Source organism: Crocuta crocuta, unplaced genomic scaffold (assembly GCF_008692635.1).
Source record: "Crocuta crocuta isolate KB4526 unplaced genomic scaffold, BGI_CrCroc_1.0 scaffold229, whole genome shotgun sequence".
Classification (NCBI taxonomy): domain Eukaryota; kingdom Metazoa; phylum Chordata; class Mammalia; order Carnivora; family Hyaenidae; genus Crocuta; species Crocuta crocuta.
The window spans coordinates 8,950,663-8,972,065 of record NW_027536464.1 but is presented as its reverse complement, the minus strand read 5'-3'; positions in this window follow the sequence as shown (position 1 = coordinate 8,972,065).

Below are 21,403 nucleotides of genomic sequence, written 5' to 3'. Positions count from 1 at the left end.
ATCCCTGTCATTTCCAGAACTCTCTCCCCAGACTGTTGAGGGTAATGGGGCTGTAGCTGCAGTTACTTAGTTAGATCCAAGGGAAGGACCTGGGCCTGATGTTTTATGGCAATTTTTGGAATATAACAACTCACTAGTTCTCAGATTTGAACCCAGCTCTTCAAAAATAATATAAAAGGTCTCAGTCAACAATAGGTTACAAAGGGAAACATATAAAAGTGATTTCAGATAGTTATAAATACTATGAGGAAAATGAAACAAGGCTTCGTGATCAATAGCAATAGTGAACCACTTTAGCTATGAAGGTCAAGGACAGGAGGTATCCAAGAACCCATTGGAGTGATAGAAATTTTCCAAGTGCTTTGAGATCTGGGAGAAGAGGATTTTGGGCAGTGGAAGGAGCATGTGCAAAGACTCTGAAATATTCAGAGTAAGCTTGAGAAACAGAGAGAAAGTCAGCGCTCCTTACATGCGCTGGCCATGGGCAAGACTACTGCCCGGTCCTCAATCGCCCAGGCAAATTACACCATTCATTTATCAATGAGAGTACATTGCACAGTCTCTCCTCACAATCAAGGGAGGGGATAGGTGATGCTAGGTGAAGCCATTCTTTAAAAAGAACAACCTAGAAGCAACTTTGACATAATTAAACCTTGGGCCCTTAGCTCTTACTAATGTGAAAGTCATTCTTGTCTACTTTTATGTGATCTATATACTACTGGAAACACAACATGGGGTAATTATCCTCTGTTGATGTCTGGGCATTCTTTAAAACGAGGGAACTAATTGAAGTCTTCATAAAGGTCCCTGATACCCGGGAGGCAGCCAGTCTACAACTCTAAGTAATATGATCAGGAAGGCTTTAAACAATTGGACAAACCAGACAAAGAAAAGTGTTTTCTGGTATCCATGTTATCAGCAAGAAAGCAAAATAAGCTTGTGAGCATTCCATTGTCATTTCTAGAAAGGTAAATTATAAGATTATTTCTAGGAATAAGAGATGGTAAAATAGAAAATAATTTCATGATTCCCATTCCAAGCTAGGATTATAAACTGCCACTGATATTTGTTTAAAAATGAAATTTTAATTTTATTTTATTTAAAAATTTTTTTAACATTTATTCATTTTTGAGAGAGACAGAGGATGAGTGGGGGAGGGAGCAGAGAGAGAGGGAGACACAGAATCTGAAGCAGATTTCAGGCTCCGAGGTGTCTGCACAGAGCTCAATGCAGGGCTCAAACCCACAGACCTGAGCTGAAGTTGGACACTTAACCAACAGAGCCACCCAGGTGCTCCATAAAAATGAAATGTTCATTTTTGAAAAGCCATTCCAACTTACCTTCCCAGCGCAGAACTATGACCAGGATTGCCCTAGACACCACCATTCCCCTGCCATTGTGGGGGCTAGAGCACTGGCCCCATCCCCACCTTCTGGGCACTTTTATACTGGACGCTAAAGCTGACGTAGGTGTGGAGGGCTGGGGGTATGTTGGAAGGGTAGCTGAGGTTCTCCACACTCCGTTACTGAAGTTCTGAAGCAATACTCACAGAACTAGGGTCTTACTGATTCCCTGAACTCAGTCACTTCCTGCTTCTCACTGGTGCTCTTTCTCTACAGTGGTTCAGAGTCAGTTCATGGTGGTGATGGGAATGCACAGGCTGAGTGTTCTCTTATTCCCTTCACCCACTTGTGGACACCCATTGATAAAAACAAGGCAAAAGTTCTTCTCTTTCTTTCTTTAGTCAAACAACAAGTCTCTGTGCATATCAGCTCACACACTCAAAGAGAACTCAAGCGAAGTCCACAGAGATTTTGCTTCATTGTCTGGCCCTCCTACTCCGCAAAGATCTAAGTCTTTTAAAACACTAATAATTGTCAAGTTTTGGTACTGCTTACCACATTTATTAGACAGTCCACACAATCCTCTCCTCCAAGTCCAATATGCACCCCCACTGCATAGTTCTCTGTGGATACGGTGAATTTTATTCCCATGATTAGGTGATGTTATATGGCATAATTGACCTTAAGGTAGAGAGATTATCTGGGTAGAGCTGACCTCATCACATGAGCCCTTTAAAAGCAGAGAGTTTCTCCAGCTTATCATAGAAGAGAAAGTCAGAGATTGGGACCTGGAGAAGGATGCCCTGTACCCTTACTAATGGAAGAAGGAGGAGGCATGTGGCCAAAAATGTGGGTGGCTTGGAAGGGCTGAGAACAGCCCATGGCTAAAAGCCAGCAAGGAAGTGGAGACCTCAATCCTACAACTTCGAGAAACTGGATTCTGCCAATAATCTGAATGAACTTGAAACGGATCCTACTCTACAGCCTACAAACAAGAATTCAGCTTGATTGACAGATTGATTTCAGCCCTTTGAGATTCAGCAGAGAACCCAGCGTGTGCCTTCTGACTTATGACACTGAGAGCTAATAAATGGGTGTTGTCTTAACTATTAAATTTTTGGAAATTTGTTATGCATCATTAGAAAACTAATTACTCTTTGAGTAACTAAAGTCAAGATTTTATTTCTTATTTTTATTTTTTATAATTTTTTAATGTTTATTTTTGAGAGAGAGACAGAGTATGAGTGGGGGAGGGACAGAGAGAGGGAGACACAGAATCCAAAGCAGGTTCTAGGCTCTGAGCTGTCAGCACAGAGCCTGATGTGGGGCTCGAACCCTTTAGACGTGAGATCATGACCTGAGCCAAAGTCAGAAGCCCAACCGACTGAGCCACTCAGGCTCCCCTGAAGTCAAGATTTTAATATAACTATTCCCTGCTATTCGGAGCCCTATTCTCTGCTCTAGGAAGGATGAGATGCTCCAGTGTTCCCCCAACCCTTGAGAGAGTCACACAAACGTCTGATCCAAGAGTAGGTTCTGGGACAGCCAGTTTGATCTCAGACCAAGAACTGTTAAAAATACATTATTTTAGGGGCACCTGGGTGGCTCAGTCACTTAAGCGTCCAACTTCGGCTCAGGTCATGATCTCATTGTTTGCGGGTTCAAGCCCCACATCAGGCTCTGTGCTGACAACCAGCCCAGAGTCTGGAGCCTGTTTCAGATTCTGTGTCTCCCTCTCTCTGACCCTCCCCTGTTCACGCTGTCTCTCTCTCTCTCTCTCTCAGAAATAAAGAAAACATTTTAAAAAATACATTATGTTAATTTTTATATTTTTCCTGATTTTTTTCTTCTTTTCTCTGACATATAAGTAGATCTCTCTCTCTCTCTCTCTCATTAGCAATCTCCCTCCCTTATTAAATATTTTCTTAGACATAAGAATTTAGCCTTTATTTTTTCTCTGTGGGCTCAGTATAGATGCATAGAATGAACAAATGACAGTATATGAGAGAGAAGAGGAAAGAAAGATAAGAGTACTAAAGAGAGAAGAAAAAGGAGGAAAGGAAGGAAAAATAAGTGGAAGGAAGGAAGGTGGGAAGGAAGGAAGGAAGGTGGGAAGGAAGGAAGGAAGGTGGGAAGAAAGGAAGGAAGGTGGGAAGGAAGGAAAGAAGGAAGGAAGGAAGGAAGGAAGGAGGGAGGGAAGGAAAGAAGGTGGGAAGGAAGGAAAGAAGGATGGAAGGAAGGAAGGAAGGAGGGAGGGAAGGAAGGAAGGTGGGAAGGAAGGAAGGAAGGAAGGAAGGAAGGAAGGAAGGAAGGAAGGAAGGAAGGAAAGGAGAAAGGAAGGGAGGGAGGGAGGGAGGAAGGGGAGTAGGAGAAGAAGGAAAGGGAGAAGGAGGGAAGAAGGGAAAAGAGGAAAGGAGGGAGAGGGAAAAGAAAGGAGAATGAGAAGTAGTGTTTCAATTAGTGTTTCAATTACTTTCAACGGTGCATACTAAATCACTCTAAAACATGTGGCTTAAAAAGCAATTTTTATTATCTCATCATTTCTATGGGTTGACTGGCTCAGGTGAGCAGCTCTTCACCTCGGTATGATATTGGCCGGGGCTACACGNAGTTGACCAGTATTGCCAACTACTATGGGGGGTGGGGGGAGGGGGAGGGCTCTCCTGGGGCTACTGCCTGAAGTTTTATTTGTTCCTCCATGTGACATCGCCATGTGCCTTGGGCTCCTCATAGCATGGCAGCTGACGTTCAAGAAGACGAAAACAGAAACGATCCATCTTCCTCAGGTCTGGATTCTGCAGTTTCATTATGTCACTTCCCCTGCATGCTTGTGATCAGAGCCAATCAAGAACAACTCAGACTCAAGAGGAGAGGAAATAAGCTCTATATCTTGATATGAGGAGACAGAGACATATATAGGTTGGGAAAGAATTATCTGGAGTCATCGTCTGAGACCTACTGCTAGAGGAAGGGAGAAGTTCGCACAATGATCTACAAAGCGGTGGACAATCTGCTCCAATCCTTGAGCCTCTCCTGAGTCTAATCCCTTGTCTTCTCTCATTGGCTCATGCATGCTACGCCCACAGGTCCCTGAGCTGTTTCTCAAACTCCCCCCACCCCCATTCTTATTTGGGGGACTTTGCTCTGGAGAGGGTTCTCCAGCTATCCAGAAGGTTCCGTCCCTCACTTCTTTGGTTCTCAGATCAAATGTCAGGAGAGTTTATCCTGACCATCTAACATAAAATTGCAACTTCTGTGGTCTCAGCAGGATAGACTGACTTCTGTTCCTCTAGGATTCAGTCCAACAGGATTGTACCTGGAGTAAGGATATAATTAATGTCGAATGAAGTCATAAGGATGGACGCTCAATCTGGTTAGTGCTCTTATAAGTGGACTCCCTCTCTCCACCATGTGAAGAAGTATCTGTCTGTAAGCCAGGAAGAGATTCCTCACCAGGAACTGAATCAGCCAGTACCCTGATCTTGGGATTCTCAGCCTCCAGAACTCTGGGAAAGTGAATTTCTGTTGATTAAGCCACTCACACTGCAGTATTTGTTATGGCAGCCGGAGCCCATTAAGATCCCCACCAACATCCTCCCCACTCACCTTGCCTGGTTTTTCTTCACAGCCTTGTATCGCCATCTGAATGATTAAACATCTATTTGTGTGTGGTCAATCTCTCCCCACAAGACTACAGATGCCATGAGAAAAAACTTTGTTAAAATCCCTTCCCTCTCTCTAATATCTAAAAGAGAACTGCACAAAGGGGCTATTGATAAATATTTGCTGAAGAATTGGAATGAATGAGTAAATTGGATTTTTTTTAGCATTAATAAGGGTGGAAACAGCACTGTTTCTTCACCAGCTAAAAGCACATTTCTCCCTATTACTAGCAAATGTTTACAGCAGATGTTCTCGAAAGATAGCAGGGATGAAATACCACAGCGATAAGACCTTATTTAAGCCTTATGAGAACTGAATGGAAGAGGAAATAAAATGGTGTGATGATAACAGGTGACATTGGACAGTTCATAGCCCAGAATCTCTGATATGGTGGACATACTTCATTTTCATACCTGTTCGTATCCGCGTACTGGATTTGAGTGCCTCTCACCCACAGGAACCTGTTAGTGTAGCACAGGTTAGGCAGGTCTACCCCCTGGGAAATAGTGCTGCAGTTCATTGCAGACCCAGGACGTCTGTTTTGAATCTGTGGCAACACTCAAGGTGTATCTCTGAGCATCTTCTAAGAGCCCCGGGGGTTTGTTTCCATAGCAGATTTGCTGGTGGTGTCCACTGAGACATTGCGTCATGAGTCTGTGCCGGGATATTTTGATGCCAGAACATTAACCCTTTATGGGGTATCATCACTAACTCTCTTACACTGAAGGATAAATCTGCAACAGCCTTTGGGTTAGAGAAACTGGAAAGCGGCGGTGACACTTGTCTCTTGGGCTTAGCGTATCTCAAGTCTGTGACATTTCCTAAATGCGGACGACTCAGTCTTTCTGGCCAATGGCTGAACAAAGCAGCAGATGGTGCCGTCCAGTTTGCCAACCAGGACACTGATATTGAATCGATTGTTTAAGGTTAGGCCATAGATGGAATTAAAGAAGAATCAAGATGAGGAGTTGAGGAATTCAAACGAATGATCTGGTTCTAAATGCCAGTTTAGACAACTCCATAGTGAGAATATAAAAGCTACCACCTAAGAGGTCACTTTAAGGAATGCATATTCTCTAGCTTTCGAAGAAGAATATCAGCTTACTTTCCCCACTATGAAATCATTTCTCTGGAGATGAGCCACGAACCCCTGAGAGAATCCTGGGAGCTACAGGAAGGAAGTCCATCAACACAAATTTGACAATCACTCTGTATTAGTTTCCTAGGGATTCCATGACCAATTACCATGAATCTGGTGGCTGAAAACACAGAAATATAGCCTCTTGTAGTTCTGGAAGCCAGAAGTCTGCAATCAAGGCATGAGAAAGATTGGCTCCTCTGGACGCTGAGGAAGAATCTGTTCTCCACCTCCATTCCTAACTTCTGCTGGTTCTAGAAATTAATTCCTTGGCTCATGGACACATCACTTCTCTGCCACTGTCTTCACATACCTTTCCCCTCTGTGTCTCCTACAGGGCACTCATCTTTAGGGTTAAGGGCTCACCCCAATGCTGGATGATCTCACCTGGATACTCTTACCTTAATTAACATCTGCAAAACCATATTCCAATTAAGATCATATTCTAAGGTTCCAGGGTTTCTTAGAACTTGGACATATCATTTTTGGGGAGAAAGGGGAGGTCACTATTCAACCCACTACATGCTCTTAAACCAAGCTTTCCACAGGTTCCCAGCCTCACAGCTACAGATATTTGCATTACCTGGTTCGCAGATAGGATGGGTGACTTTCAGCTCTTTCTAATCTTAATCTCTGGCACCCCCTTTCCTGTCTAAAACTCTTTCATTCTTTCTTCAAGTCTCTTCTCAATTTACACCTTCTCCAATACAGTCCAATCATTTCTATAGATTATAGCTACTCCTTTCCCCAAACCCATTTCTGTAAACTCCTGTCTAGTTATAGAATATGTTGAAAAGCATCTGGGTCTTAGCCCTTGACTCTCTCACTTTAGCTTTGTCATGTCACCTTGGATGAGGTAACCCACTTTTTCTGAAGTTGTCTATCTATAAAATAGGAGTTGCCACAGAATTAATGACATTGTGTATAAAACACCCAGCTCAGGGCCCTTGTTCACACACAGCAAGGGCTCAGTCTGTGCTAGCAAATATGATTATTCCAGGAACACATTTCCTCCATGCACTGAGTGCCTCCTTTAGATATGACACAGTAGCAGGCATTGTGGGAGGTTTTCTGAGGCCACAGAAGAAGCATCAGCACCCTTTGAAAACTCAGAAATGGATTCTCCCTTGTTCTGAAGTTCTTAGAATATGCTTAGTAATAGTCTTGAATCAGAACACAACCTGGAGAGATCATGGCTCTTTCTGGGTCTAGGAAGGCATGCACTTTCACGATGACTGATGACGGCATTTATCCTAATTTCAAACCTCTTCCAAAAAGAAATTACCTTTCAATAACAACCCTCTCTCTCCCAAAAACCTGCTTTCTTGCTTTCTGCAACAGTTTCCTAGCAATGCCTATGAATGAAATAAACCCATCTCCTTCTAATTTTCTCGGTGAATGCCAATTTTCACCTGCTCGGTCACTTTTTTTTTTAGCGATCGTCTCTTGTTTTAAGTTATGGTGTTTTGATTTGCTCAGAACATCCACAGGTTTAATCTCACCACAGCAAACTTCCTACTAGTACTTGTACTGTCAAATGAAAAATGTCTACATGTGACCCCCTTTGAGGTTCCCTGGTGCAATGCCAAAATGATGCCCAGGAATCATTGCCAGTCTCCTCTAGTGTCTTCTGAATCATTAGAAGGATTGATAATGATCAGTCTAGCTTAAATGCTAAATATATTTCCCTCCTTGCCAATTTCATGTGAATGGAAAACCTGCATATTATTTATAAGATAAAGCTCATAGATTGCAACTGTGAATTATAAATCATGATGTTGATAAGCCAATTACTCCCTTCCCTAATCTTACTAGCTGGCAAAATGCCACTATTTTCTAGGGTCATTCTAGCCATTGTTACTGAAATCTTGCCTCTCCTTTCAAGGTCAGGACAGGGGTTATGCACTGTCATGGCTTGAAATCCATTCAGCCCCCAAATAAATTTTGTTTGGACGACATAGTATAAAAGCTTTCTTTTGTTTTAGGGATCAAGTGTTCCCCACTTCAACATGACCTTTACCACTCTATATTATATTTTTAACCATTTGTGCTATTGCCTCAAGGTATTTGAATTGGTGAGCCCTAGAAAGATGGAGTAATTTCACTGGAAGATGTTCAGTAAGATGTTGGCTAACATGTCCCCTCAGGGTTACTTATAACTCCTGGTCTGCTAGGCACACCCATGCAGAGCTGGCTTGGTCACGCTGACTCATGGATTCATATTTCAAGCTTACTCAGACAGTTAATTGTCAGATTATTTGATTCCAAGAACCACATGCTGAATTTCATTGAGTTATGAGACTTCGGTTATTTCCTAAGTTGTGCTGTAAAAATACCATAAAGACTGCTTGAAAATGCTTCCTCCATAGAACTTTTAATTTTTAAATTTAACATTTTAAATAAAAGCTAAACTGCCCAATAAATCCCAGAACAAATTTAAAAATATACCCAGGAACCGGAGTTCGTTGGTAGAGGAAACACCAAACAGACATATCAGTCTTTCCTGCATGGAAAACTTAATCTACTCAGGTTGGTGGGTGTTACACAGAATGAGTCTCCTTGGTCAAATATATTGGACAAACTGTGATAAATATAGGGAAATAATTTTTTTTCTTTTTTACTATAAGAAATTGGGACCATTAGCATGCTCTGAGAGCTATAGTATGCTATTTCCCAAATCCATTTGTTTAGTGAACTCTTTCACTAAAACAACTGTTCACCAGTATTCCAATGCACGTATTTGAAGAAAGGCTGATGCAGTGGTGATGGAGCAACCCCTAAAAACTACCAGACCTTTATGAGACCTCGGACAAATCTCACAACTGCTGGGAGTCGCTCTTTATTCATCTAGAAAGTGAAAAGGCTAATTTCTCTTCCAGCTTGAATACTTTCTGATTTGCCCCCAGAGCTTTATAATACTGTATTTGGTCATTTTCACTAAATGACTAATGAGAAAGAAAACACACACACACAAAAACCAGGACTACTCTATAAAACAGAGTTCCAGGACTTCCCAGGCCCACCTGACTGAAGAAATACAATTAGGATTCCAAAGCCAAATGGTTATTATTTTCCCAAAGACTCAATGCATTTTCCTTAAGTGGAATTTCAAGGTCTTGAGTATTAGGATCACTAAAAATGTCTACCTCTATTTTTTTTTTAATCTTTTATTCATTTCTAGGAGAGAGAGAGAGAGAGACAGCGTGAGCAGGGGAGGGTCAGACAGAGAGGGAGTCACAGACTGAAACAGGCTCCAGGCTCTGAGCTGGCAGTCAGCACAGAGCCCGACGCGGGGCTCGAGCCCACGAACCGCGAGATCATGACCTAAGCGAAAGTTGGACGCTTAACCGACTAAGCCACCCAGGCGCCCCTAAAAATGTCTACCTCTTGGCAGCTTTATCAATATAAGATTTTTTTTGTTTCACCGGAGCCCTGAGACAGTCTTACTTGAGTAAGGAAGCAGAGAGATATTAATGTATTTTCATTTCCTGACCTTGGTAGAAGTAGGTCTGAAGTTAGACCTCCCCAACCTAATCCAGCGTTTCCAGTTTATCCATGTTTGGGGTTCTCTTTCTTTACTGTGGTGGACGAGGCTGGAAAAGGAGGTCATGGACGAGTCTCCTCTCCTTCTGAGTCTTCACTTCCTGGGGTTTAAATCTAATGACTCATCTTCAGGATTGGCTTAAGTGGCCTGGCAACAAACCCACTATTTTCAACAGTGATTTGTCTTTTGATGGTTCAGGAAGACAGGGAAGCAGTTTGCACAAGTCACAAACACAGACCACCAACCTCTCCAATTTATGACTCTTCTTTTTAAATCCAGGAAATAGAAAAAAAAAATTTCTGCTTGTTTCCCAACCTAAGAAAAAGGTTTTCTGGTTACAGGTGAGAACAGAGCTTTGTCTGAAAATAATACCTCCAATTACATAATAAGGTTGTAATACATTCACAAAGGAAGTTAATTCCCATTAAGCAATTCATTTTTAGCACTGTCTGCTCTTATCAAAGATGCAAACATACCCTTCGACTTTTCTTCTGGATGATAATCTGTATCTACAGAACTAAAAAGTCTTCTCTTACAAATTTGAGTCCAAGAAAACTACCTAACTGTCTTACATAAGAGAAATGTTTGGTTGCTAATGTTTGGTGGTGAGTGGAAAGTTTCATGAACTTAGATCTAATTTGTATAGCAAGACTTAGTGTAAATGAAATACACACACACACACATAGATACATATACATATACATATACATGCAAACATACACTTTTTGGAAGTGGTGTTCATCCATACCTATTGGTTGCAAGAGATACAAATCCAATTCAAACTAGCACTTAACCAAAAACGGTAAAGCATTGTCTGGGAAGTCTGAGAAATGCATCTTTTTTCATGTATGGGGAAATCAAGGGCCCAGGTTGTGATGCCTGAACTTTCTCCCTCCATCCCTCCACCTCCCTCTTTCTATTCACCTCTGCTGTATGTTAATCTCACAGTCCTAAAGCCATTTTGTCATCAAAGCTTCTGATCCTAGAAGGAGAGAATCTCTTCCAGCTTTAACATGTCAAATCTGACAGAAAAGTTCTAGTGGCCCTTACCTGTGCTCATGGCTGCACCAATCACCATGGCTAGAGGAATAGTCTACTCTGATTGGTCAATCTTAGGTCTTGCACCCATCCTAGAGTCAAGGCAAACAGAGCCAATGACCTAGGCAACATGGCAGGAGGGACAGTTTCCCAAAGGAAGAGAGGCTAGCAGGCATGCGCGAGGGATGGCTTGGACAAAAGACACTAACTTCCTGACCAGCACAGGTGCTGGAGAGCTAAGGGCAAACTCAGAACTCAGCTAGCCTCCTCTTTACTACCCAGATACTGCTGAGGACTCCTGAAGGTTGTGATAACCCAGAACACACTTGCACAACCTCTTCTCCCCAGATAGCATTACCCTTCTCTGAGATGTCTGCTGATGGGAGACTTGAAACCCAGGCACTCAGAAGAGTAGTAAGAACAAAAAGATGAGTGAGACAAAATGCCTCAAATTCAAAGTAAACATTTTTTAACTTACTGAATGGAAATTATGTTTCATTTGGACCTCAGGAACTTCCTTTCTTCCCCCTTTAGTTTGCAAGTCCTTTCCTTTCTTTAAAGCTTATTTATTTATTTTGAGACAGACAAAGAATGTGGGCATGTGTGTAAGCAGCCTAAGGGCAGAAAGAGAGAGAGACGGAGAGACGGAGAGACAGAATTCCAAGCAGGCTTGATACGGAGATCATTACCTGGGCTGAAATCAAGAGTTGGAAGCTTAACCAACTAAGCTTCCACCAGGCACCCACGTGCCCCTGAAATTTCTTAAAATAAGGTTAATAAAAATATTTTTTAAATGCTTCCTATCTTACTCAAGTGTTCCTCAGCCCAAGAACTAGTCAACTGTTACAAAAACTATCAATCACCTAGTGATAAACACAATGCCTGAAGACATTTGCTGAAGATTCGAGGAGAATCAATGATTCACGGTTTAACATTCTTCTTAAAATTCCGGCTTTCCCCTCTGAGTCATGGTCTTCACACTTGCTCTTTCCCTGCCCAGAGCACCCGTCTTCCCATCCATGTGGTTGGGCCTTTCTCTCCTATATTTTCACCTCCACAGAGAAGCCCTCCTGCGCCATCTATAATAATGTCACTTTTTTTTTTTTTTTTTTTTTTTTTTACTGTCACAGAGTCCCATTTGATTCCCTCATGGAGCTAACCACAGTTGGTGATAGGTTTTTTTTTATTTGCCTGTTTCCTGTTGATCCTAGATCATAATCCCTGAGAAGGCAAGGCTGTGTTTTGGGTGCCAAGGCCCATCCAACAATTAGCATAATGCCTGGCGCATAGTAGAAAACATAGCATGACTGGATGAAGTAGACCAGAAGAAAGAAATAACCTAGGGCTTCTTGGTCATTCGCCAGGCTGAGAAAAGCAGAGAGAGGCTAATGTGCTGAGCACAGATTATTTCTTTCTGGCAGAAATTGAGAAGGTGATGAGATGGAGTAGAGAGAGGGGGCCAGAGGCTCTGCCTTACCCATCATCTGCAATTCCTCCCATTCTCTAGATCATGTTTTAGTGTGTCTCCTCCACAGTCTGCCCTAGCAAAACTCGCTCTCAGGAATGAGAAACTAAACCCCACCACTGTGCTGTATGTGACTAAGAACAGCTTAACATGATAACCTTCTAAAAATTTTATTTAGGGGCACCTGGGTGGCTCAGTCAGTTGAGCATCCGACTTTGGCTCAAGTCATGATCTCACAGCTCGTGAGTTTGAGCCCCACATAGGACTCTGTGCTGACTGCTCAGAGCCTGGAGCCTGCTTCAGATCCTGTCTCCCTCTCCTATCCATGTTCTATCTCTTTCTCTCAAAAATAAATAAACATTAAATTTTTTTTTAAATAAATAAATAAAAATTTATTTAAATTCAAGCTAGTTAAACATAAGTGCAGGATTGGTTCCAGGAGTAGAACCTAGTGATTCATCACTTATATACAACACCCAGTGCTCATCCCAACAAGTGCCCTCCTTAGTGCCCATCCCCCACTTAGCCCATCCCGGTACTTACCTGCCTTCCAGCAACCCTCAGTCTGTTCTCTATATTTAAGAGTCTCTTATGGTTTGCCTCCCTCTCAGTTTTTATCTTATTTTTCCTTCCCTTCCCCTATGTTCTTCTGTTGTGTTCCTTAAATTCCACATATGAATGGAATCATATGATTATTTGTCTTAACATGATAATCTTTTAATACAAACCAAAGCCTCAAATGCATAGGTAGATTTCAGTCACCAGACTGGAGAGGATAGGAGATATACAGGTGTCTTTAGGGTCTGAACACACACACACACACACACACACACACACACACGCAAGCTGTTGTCCACAATATCTTTAATTTACAAAGAAGTCACATATTACCCATTATTTTTTAAAGATTTTTTAAATGTTTATTTTTGACAGAAAGACAAATGTGAGTGGGGGAGGGGCAGAGAGAGAGGGAGACATAGAATCCAAAGCTGTGTGTCAGCACAGAGCCCGACTCAGGACTTGAACTCACAAGCTGTGAGATCATGACCTGAGCCAAAGTCGGATGCTTAATCAACTGAGCCACCACAGCACCTCTGATTACCCTGTGTTTAAAGTATATTTACTGGAGCACCTGGGTGGCTCAGTCGGTTAAGCATCCAACTTTGGCTCAGGCCATGATCTTATGGTTCATGGGTTCAAGCCTCTCATCGGGTTCTGGGCTGGCAGCTCAGAGCCTGGAGCCTGTTTCAGATTCTGTGTCTCCCTCTCTCTCTGCCCACCCCCTGCTCATGCTCTGTCTCAAAAATAAACTATAAAAATTTTTTAAGTGTGTTTACTTACATGTAGGAACATTTTGTTGTTGTTTTCACTGAGACTAGAAACTGAGGCTTGAATAAATCCATCCTTCACCGTTGGCTCAAAGATCTATGTAGCCAATGTCAATGGAATTCAGATTTTAAAGACTTCTGCCCCTTCTGGGACATGTCCTGTTAGTTCATAGGTTTCTCATCTCTCTTAAAACACAGAAATGCATTTAGTCTCTCTCTGGGTGTAAGTCCAAACTGAAGACCCTGTCACAGTGCACTATTAATGAAGGAACTAGGTCATCCAGGTCAGGTGGATAAAGTCTGGCCATTTTGTGCAGGGGCTTTCACTTCCAGGCCAGCCACTCTTGGCTGATGTGGTCTTTTGAATCCTTGCCACCGAGCTTGCTTTCAACCTGCTACCTGTCTTTTTTGACTTAGCAGTTCAATGCTATGAGTGGTATTCATGTCACCAGGTCAACTAAATACTTGATTCCAACTTACTCTGGAAAATATAAATAACACTACTAACAATTAGAGATGCTAGGATTGTGTTCTAATTTTTTTCCTTTGGAAAGTCACCACTAGAGTTTTAAGAGTGACGAAATTAATATCTGGGTACCAGCAAACATCCCAGTGCCAGAAAAGACTCGCTCATACCACAGACACTAAGAAGATCAGACATGACTTCAGTCTACTTGTGGTACTGATGAATGTGGCATTCACCTGTATGAAGGGACCTGAGCCCGATGCCAGTTGCTCAAGTGCAACTCATGTCCTTCCATGAACCCTGATCACCACTTCTTTGTGGTCAAGGAATAAATATGATGGTGATTTTATGCTTTTATCGTCACCAGCGTGCCTATACAGATATTTCTCAACTTTTCAATATCTCTATTCTTAGCATGAAAGAACGAGTTGATACCCCAGTAAATACAGTAATTTCTTCAAACATCTGAAATACCTTGAAAAGACCACAAAAAGCTTTGAGTGCTCTGTATCATTTGTAACCATATTGAATGACCCCTACTGCTTAATTCAATTTGTACTGGGGATTTCTATGCTGACTGACATATTCTCTCTGTAAAGTGGTTTTGGAAATCATAAATACTGGAATTTAATTACATGGACCTATTTTTCCAACAAGGGCTTGTTCAGTTTTGGCTGTAGATATCCTTAGGTCAAAACAAGCTGTTCTATTAAAAATAAGGTATACAAACTGGTTAGAAAGAGAAGCTCTTGAGGTAAAACTACTGTGGGAACACACTCACAAAAATCCAGGATTCTCACTATTCATTTCAATTCCAGTCATGTAACTCTAGAGTTAAGATGAACCTCTTCTAGCCTCTCATCTTACAGGTGACTCCCAGGGAGGTTGAAGTTTTTGTCCAAAGTCACAGAGCTGGCTAATGGCGGAGCTAAGATCAAGCCCTATACCTTGACTTTAATTTTTTTGATGTTTATTTATTTTTGAGAGAAAGAGCATGAGCAGGGGAAAGGCAGAGGGAGAGGGAGACACAAAATCCAAAGCAGGCTCCAGGCTCTGAGCTGTCAGCACAGATCCTGACATGGGGCTTGAACTCACAGACTGTGAGATCATGACCTGAGCTGAAGTCAAACTCTTAACCAACTGAGCCACCCAGGTGTCCCTCTATACCTTGACTTTGAAATGAACCATTGCTTTTGTCTTATGATCTTTTTCAAGCCAAATCTGTTCACTACGATTTATCCAATCTAATCACAAGGTACCAGGCATTGAGATTTGACTGTGAAATAATACAGTTGGTCCCTGCCCTTGTGGAGTGTACATTCAAGTGGCTGGAATATATGAATATGTAAACAAAAGAAAATGATTACCAACTGGGATACATGCTACAAAGGAAACAGTTAAGAGGCTGAGAGACAATAACAGGGAAGGATCCACTTTAGATGGTGCAATTTCCACCAAATGATAGTTCCCAACATTGAACAGAAGGGGCATGTAAGCCCAGAGATCTGAAGGATGTAAAAGAGATAGCCATGAGAGGAGTTTGGAGGGGTGTGAGAAGAAGAGTCCAGACATAAGAGGTACTTTCAATGTTGTTGAGTATGAGGCCAGTCTAGACTGTTCTCTGATGAAGGACACATTTTGATGTCCAAGGATGAACCATGCTTGACACCCATACATACCTGATTCAATTCTTCATTCAACTCGGGACAATGTTTATTATATTCATAAGAAGGGGCCCCTCCTGTTATTTAGAATGAGACCCACACTCTTACTCGTCCTCTCCCCCACCCCATCCATCTACCACAAACAATATAAGAAACTGAGGGTGCTCAGGTTCCCACTCCTAGACCTGCTCACGAAAGCTTGACTCCTTTCCGATTCCTAGCAGGGGGAATAATTATAAAACATAGGTCTTAGGAAGTTATTCAAATAGTTCATGAGTGGATGAGATTTCCACCTCCCTCATCAGTTATGTTTATAACATAATGAACTTAATTTCTTCATATTTTACATATGATACACATGTGTAGCAGAAAAATGATGCTCAGAAAGTACAATTGCATGGGATTTGCTGATTTGATGACATGGATAATCCTGCTTATGTCTGAATCCATTGACCTTCTTCAAAATCCATCCCATCCAAATATCCCAGAGCCGCTAAGGGTCATCTTCATTAAAAATATATTTTTTCCCCACTTTGGACATAAATAGGAATATTTTCTCAAAGTTTCAGCCAACCACCAGTAGACTCCCTAGTGTCAGGCCTCACATGCTATGATGTAAACATTTTGTAGATAACACGAACATAAATCCACCCTATCTGTCTGACTTAGTAAATAACTTGACCTCTTGGATAATCTTGTATTTGACTACTACAGCTTGCCCGAAGCCTGGTTGTTCTCCAGCCAGTTGATTCAGCTGGGATGATACTAATGAAGCTGGAGCTACAGATTCAGTTCCCCTGAGGACTAATTAGATTCACACAGAGAAAAAAATTCTTTCAATTTTCCCTTATAACCCCAGCCATTATTTTGGAAGTGCACTCACTGGGGAAGGAAGGGTATTCTAATTCATTCTCCCCAAATTTACAGAATCCTTCTTCTTCTCAGCAAAGTTTCTTGCAAAAGAGGTTTAGACTCATTAGCTCAGTCTCCTTATTTCAGAGTTACTTCTTAATTATCTGGATTCTTCCCTCCTCCCAACAGTCCATTGAAATAATTCCTCTGAAACCACCAACAATCTGCTAACTGCCCTGAGTAAGGACCATTCAGGGCCAATCCATTTCTCCAGGGAGGAAAAACAAAGGCAAATACAGTCCCACTCATGGAAGATAAATGAGCCCCAGTGGATGTGTGCTGCCAGATTCTTCTCCATCTGCTGGGGTGGTTTGGGGCTGAAGGCTCTCAGCACAGTTGCTCTTTGGAAACCCATGTCAGCTAAAGGAAGCTGTTTCTCTCAACATCTCGTGCCTTTCTGGGAACAGCTAGCATCCAATGACTGGTTGGCAGGAGAGTGAATATGAAGGTTCAGCCCTTCTGCCTTAACTAAAGACAATCCTGAGGGCCCATTGCTGTTCCCAGGCTCCCTGTGGGATCGACTGAAGCCTCCGTTGCAAATGCTGTGATATGACACCATCCCTTGATGAGGGTGACACTGGACTCTCCACCATGGACAGGACAGTGATTGATTCTGACAAACGTATAAACACATTTTGAAGGATCGAGGTTTGCCTTTCCTTCCCACAAAGATTTAGCCAGCAATGATATTCAAGGGTTTACAGAGCATCTGTTCCACTGACATGAGTCCTATATAACATCATATTGAACCAAAGAACCCACTTTACAGCACAGAAGTGTGGCAGTTGTCACATGATCATACGATCTACTGGTTCAGTTACTTATGGACCACTCAGAAACTGCTGGCCTGATAGAGCAATGGGATGGACTTTTGAAGATGCAGTTAAGGTGTCAGCTTGAATGTGACACCCTACAAGAGTGCTCTCTGCCCCCAGGATTTAGCATATAATGTAAATCAGTCCCCATTATACGGTGTTGGGCCCACATTAGGTAGAGTACATGTATCCGGAACCAAGGGGTGGAAGTAGGAGTGGTCCCATTTACCATCATGTCCAGTGATGTGCTTTTAGTGTGAATAATTCCAGTTTCTGCGGATTGGAAGATCCTAGTTCCTGGAGTGGAAATACTTGCACCAATGGGCAAAACAAGAGTCTCATTCAACTTTAAGCTACTGGGCAACATGTAGTCCCTTGAGCCTCCTCATGCTAAGAAACAAGAAGGCCAAGAATGTTGTTTCCACTCTAGTAGGAGTGGCTGACTCTGAGCATTAGGAGGAGGTAAGGCTGCCATTACCCAGTGAAGGGTAGAGAAAACTGTGTTTGGCATTCAAGCAGCCCAGGTGAGCTTCTCATCGTGCTCCAAGTCCAGTTTTGCTAGCGAATGGATAAAGGCATATTGACCAGTGTTTAGAGCCGTCAGGGTTGAATCTCTGGGTTAGTCCACCAAGTAAATCACTGAAGCCAGCAGAAATGGCAGCTCAGAGTGATTTAAATTGATGAATCTAGAACGGGCAGTTCGTTTGCAGCTTTGAGAGAAGCTATAGTGGTGGGATCTATAGATCATCGTAGTAACTTTTTTCTTATCAGTTTATGCAAGGAGAGAGATTACAGAGTCTTGGGGGAGTTCTTCCCAGGAGGTATCATATAAAAAATGGATCTGTGTAGTGTAAAGGGTAGGTAGTAGGGCACATTTTAGTACATCACCCAATCCTCTTGCTCAAGATTAAAGCACCCATTCCCCCATTTGTTGTGAGTGTTGAAAGCAGAAAACTTTCAGATGAGTTTCCCTCAAGAAATTGCCCTATATTAAGTAGAGTTCCCTCACACAAGGTCATGTCTTCTCACTAGCAGCCCACATCCAATGACTGGATGGTCCTGGGAGGGTATAAAGAACAAGGCCCTTTGCAACAAGACAAGACAACTCTGAAGGGCTATTCCAGTTTCTGAGATGCCCATGGACTAAAATGAGGCTTTTGCCAGTTTGCCACGATTTCTCCCTATGACCAAGGCTGGCTTTCATCAATCCTCCATTATTATTGATTTTGATAATACTCCCCAATGAACTCTCTACACACCCGTCTCCATCTCAGAGATGAAGATCCTAAGACAGGAGCCTTAATAAAGGAAGAACGTATTTCATGGGTTTTGAAGCCCCCTAGAGCTTGTTCAAATGCTAACTTTCCTTATACTATCACTTGTGAACTCTTAAGTAAGGTGCTTCCATTGTCTGAGCTTCCAATTCTGCATCTGTAAAATGATAATCATGTGGCACTCAAATGGCTATGCTGATAGTAAATTAGGTATGATACAGTTTTTAGCACATTGACATAATAGGTACTCAGTAAATGGAAGCACATATATTTAAGTGTCTTCTGCTGGGTTCTTCCTGGGGCAGACCCAGAGCCAGGTATTTGAATGTAGGTAGTTTATCAGGGAGGTGATTCCAGGATGCACTCACTGGGGAGAAGGGCAGTGTGATGGAGAAAGGAAAGAAGGCGATACTGGTGTGTTAATGGGCAGGTTACTGCTGTGGGCAGTTAGGATTCAGTCCCACTAGGGACTTCCAAGAGACTTCCAAGCTAGAACTTGCTTTCCTCGAGTCATACCACCAGAGGGATAAGGAAGCAGGAGTATTGAGCCCTACATCCTATCCATCAACAGTTGAAGGATTTTCCCTGGAGCATTAATTGATTAGTATTATTAGTCTGCTTCTCCTGCTCATGGGCCAACCACAGCCCAGCAACAAGAGAAAACCCTTTGGCAGGAGTGGGAGGAACTTATAGTAGAAGTCCTTGGTGTGTCTTGAAATGGTGACCTTTCCTTACACATTTTTACTTTCATACACTCTCCTTTTCTCTTGATTCCCTCACTTTTATACTTTGAGGAGTACAGTGGGTTGAAAGGTGCACCCCCCGCCCCAGGAGATTTGCCCATGTCCTAACCCCTGGAATCTGTGAATGTGAACTTATTTGAGGAAAGGAAAGGGTCTTTGCAGATGTAATTAAGCTGCAGATTCTTGAGATGAGATTACCCATGTGGGTCCTAAATCCAATCACAAGTGTCCTTATAAGAGACAGACGGAAGTGTTGAGACAGAGGAGGGAGAGGCAATGCGACCACGGGGTGAGAGACTGGAATGAAGCTGTCCCAGCCAAGGGATACCTGGAGCCTCCAGAAGACAGAAAAGGCAAGGAAGGATTCTCTCTGAAAGACTGTAGAGGGCATGGCCTTGCCCAAACCCTCATTTGGGGCTCTTGCCTTCCAGAACTAGGCAAGACTCAATTTCTGCTGGTTTAAGCTAGCTGGTTTGTGGTAATTTGTTACAGCAGACCAGCAGGGAATTTACCTTGACTCTTGGGATTCTCAGTTCAGTCTTTTCCCCTCCTTTGTCCCATGCTGAATGCCAGCTTGAAGACAGATGTCATTTATTGAGAAGTCACAGAAAACATTTAAGTTCTCATTCTTTCACTGGCAGAAAAGTATAGCCTTAGGAGTCCCACTGATACTTAAATCAAAGGATTTGTTTGACCTTGAGTTTTTCACTGAAATGTTGTGTGAACCAGTTTATCTGTAATTGGCAACCTGGGGAAGGCAAAAATAAACATTAGTAATTGAGGGGATGACCCATGTTATTCTGTCCCACGTTCCATTTTTCTATTTGTCACTTGCCCGGGAATGGGGAGAGAAATTTCCCTCTTATTTTAGACTTTGGGTAGAAAGAAAATTGTAGCTGTTGTCTGAGCTGCCAGGTGAGACCTGCTGTTCTCATTCCCATTTCTCAAGTACTTGAAGGACTAGTCATTGTAAGCACCTAATAGGCAATGTACCCTGGTTTCTGCCAAGTTGACAACAAGGAAGGGGAATCTCAGATCACTCATCCAGCATCCGGCAAGACAGCTTTGCCTTCTGAATCTTTGCCCAAAACAAAGGTTTGAGCCAAGATAGCACTGGTCAGACTAGACTAGATGAGGCTCAAAAGAGCTTACAGCTCTTTTAAACTCTCATAGTGCAGAGTCTTTGAGACTTTCTCCTACCCCATCCCCATCACCACCACCCCATTAGGCCAGGTTCCACCACCGTATGCCTGACTCGATTCCAAGCGACACTTGATTCCAGGCTCTTCGAAAGGAATCTGCAAGTCTCTGCTAGGGACAGATGATCATGATCTCTTTCACCTGTTCAGAAATTGTTAGTGATCTGACTGTCCAGGGTCTCCTGCCTGGCTTTCAAAACCCTCCATCACTTACTTTCTTCCTACCTGAGCAGCCTCACTAGCCCACCCCCGCACCTCTCTAATTTCTACCTTCTTTTCTAGTCTATACTGACCTCCAGACACTTGTTCGGAGTGCCCCTCTTGTCATCTCTATACCCTGAGACTGCTCACCTTCAATATCCACTCAGTCTTTATTGATCTCCCCTTGAAGGTCCTCAAACTCCAAATTTAGTACTTGATTAATAACTTGTTGCATTTCAAAGTTTTCTGTTGCCTTTTCTTCCCAACTGAATTATGAGCACCTTGAAATCTGAAATAACTATATGGGAAATAAAATCTATATCTGATGGGGCACCTGAGTGGCTCAGTTGGCTGAGTGTCTGACTTTGGCTCAGGTCATGATCTCACCACTCGTGGGTTTGAGCCCCGCATCAGGATCTGTGCTGACACCTCAGAGTTTGGAGCCTGCTTCAGATTCTGTGTCTCCCTCTCTCTCTGCCCTCCCCCCATGCTCATGCTCTGTCTCTCTTTCTCCCCCACCCCCCAAAAAAATAAATGTTAAAGATTTTTAAATCTATATCTGACTATTTTTAATTCTTGTTTTAAAATCTTTACTTATTTTGAGGGGGGG